General features: G+C 40.0%; 1 non-coding gene across 1 annotated transcript; it reads right to left on the minus strand.

Moving 5' to 3' along the window:
- Positions 1 to 2,330: 2,330 nt before the first annotated feature.
- On the minus strand, positions 2,331 to 2,437 carry LOC141709535 (small nucleolar RNA R71). The gene has a single exon (XR_012570105.1). It is a non-coding gene; the product is annotated as a small nucleolar RNA R71 (small nucleolar RNA).
- Positions 2,438 to 2,657: the final 220 nt, after the last annotated feature.

Raw genomic sequence — 2,657 nt, forward strand, 5'->3', positions numbered from 1 at the left:
CATTATGTGTACCAGCCTCATTACTTCTTTCACCTTTTTGAGGATGCTCAAGAAGGGGTGCCGACTCCTTACAAGATGCACTTGGGAGGGTGCTTTGTTCAATAATGACATCTTGTTGAGAAGATGCCACTAGAGTATGTTATATGTCCTTGTTTACAATTGCACCTTGTTGAGAATATGTAGAGGTGGTCATGTGAGTGGTTGATAAGTGGCATTTTATACCACTTAGAACGTCTTAAAATGGCTTAAATTGGTGTCTTGAAATCAAGTATTTTGTGTATTTGATGCGTTTTTCTAGTGTTTATGCATTTCAGGGTATTAGTTGCATTTCGGAGGAGGAATCATCAAGAATAAGCCTTGGCATGTGTTCACCATTGCGAGAGGAAAAGAACGGGCAGATTACGGCGAAGAAACGGAGCAAACCTGGAAATTTTCCAGTAGGGTCCTGCGCGACCGCGCAGCAATACTGAGCGGCCGCGCACCAGCCTTGCGCGCCCGCGCAGAAATGCTGAGCGGCCGCGCAGGGTCGGGGAAAATAACATATTGTTTTAGACTTCTACTTCTGTTTGGCTTCCAACTTCTATGTAATCTGAGTTTTATGAGACTATTATATAAGTAGATTTGAGACGTTTTTCACAGAGTATTAAGAGGGGATTATGTTTTAGATTGTGTTTTGCAAGAAGCGAAGGAGATAAGGAAGAAGACCGATTTAGCACACAGCAACGAAGAGGAAGCATATATTCTTGTGATTCTTGTTTCGTTGTAACGTTGGATGCTAGTTTTCTTGCTTTGACTTATTTACTCTTGTGACGTACTCTGTTTTAATATAATTAGTTTAGTTGTTATTTTCTTGTGTTCGTTTATCATGATTTCATATGAACCCATGATGGCGATAAGTTCTATTATGGGCTAATCGTGATCATGGGGTTGCAACGGATTTATTATGGAATTCTTTAGTTAATTGTTTAATACTTTAGTGTGTGATGATTGCATGATATCTAGTATTGGTTGTGCGTATTCGTCTTATGTGCGTCGCGAACATATAAGATAGGGTGTTAATCTCTTGTGAAGCGACGGTGGATCTTGAGATTTAGAACTTGCCATGCTAGCATAGGTTCATGTACGTTGTGCATGATTAGTGGGTAACTCTAACAGTTTTATTTGCCCTATGTAATCAAAAGGAATAACTTGTGCTTAAATCGTTGTGTTGTCAATTCCTGTAGACATATAGGAACTCAACATAATTGATGACTATTCAATTTCTATCTTAATTGTGGATGTTTGGTAGAATGGTATTAGTACAATGAAAGTTGGCTTTTATCAGTTTTGTGTTATTCGATTAATATCATCACTGTCACATGCTAAAGGTAATAACAATGGCTATAGAAGGAAGTAATAATGAAGTTGTGATCTCATGAGTGTTTTATTATTGATAAATTGAAGTGTTAGTTAAGTGGTTAATTAAGTAGTTAATTATAGTTAATATTTAATCAACAATTTTAAGTGATATTATCTTAACATTGAGAAGTAATCATACATTGGTGAGTGAGTTAAATTAGACAATAAATTAGTCTGAGTCTCTGAGGGAACGAACTAGAAAGTATTCTATATTACTTGCGAACGCGTATACTTGCGTGAATATTAGCGCGTGATTTCGCCCTAACAAGTTTTTGGCGCCGCTGCCGGGGACTCGGCGTATTTGTTTAGTTTATGTACTTACCATCATTGGTCATTAGGACTCAGTGATTAGGACGTAGTAGTTAATTACTCTTTTCGGTTGTGTTTCAGGTACTTAGCAAACGTTTATGCAAACTCGTTCTCGTGCTCGCAAGAGGACCTTAGATACAGCTGAGGAGAAAGACGAAGTTCTTGATACACCGGAGAAGTTAGATTTTGAGGATTCGGATTCAGGAACTGAGCAGAAAGAACTAGTAAACATGGGAGATCATATTGTTCAAGCTGATCCAGCTCTTCTGGATTTTTCTCGGCCTAAAATTGATGACATTCAGTCAAGCATCCTTCATCCGGCTATTCAAGCTAACACCTTTGAAATCAAGCCGGGCACTATTCAGATGGTGCAGAATTCTGTTTCTTTTGGAGGAGCGGCAATTGAAGACCCCAACAAGCACATAAGGAATTTTGTCGAGATCTGCAGCACTTTTAAGTATAATGGCGTGACTGATGAGGCTATCAAGTTGAGGCTTTTCCCATTCTCACTGAGGGATAAGGCTAAAGACTGGTTACATTCTGAACCAGCTGGGTCAATCACTACGTGGCAAGATCTTGCGCAAAAGTTTCTGGTGAAGTTTTATCCAATGGCAAAGACTGCTGCTATGAGGAGTGCTCTTACTCAGTTTGCGCAGCAACCTACAGAATCTATGTGCGAGGCTTGGGAACGCTACAAGGAAATGTTGAGAAAATGTCCACATCATGGAATGCCGGATTGGATGGTAATCACTGGTTTTTATAATGGTTTGGGGGCTCAATCTCGGCCCATGCTCGATGCAGCAGCTGGAGGCGCCTTATGGGCTAAAAGCTATACTGAGGCGTACAATCTTATTGAGACGATGGCTGCAAATGAGCATCAAAACCCAACTCAGAGGATGACATCAGGCAAGGTAGCAGGTATTCTGGAAGTTGATGCAGCCACTGCTATT

The sequence above is a fragment of the Apium graveolens genome, chromosome 2 (genome assembly GCF_009905375.1).
Source record: "Apium graveolens cultivar Ventura chromosome 2, ASM990537v1, whole genome shotgun sequence".
NCBI lineage: Eukaryota > Viridiplantae > Streptophyta > Magnoliopsida > Apiales > Apiaceae > Apium > Apium graveolens.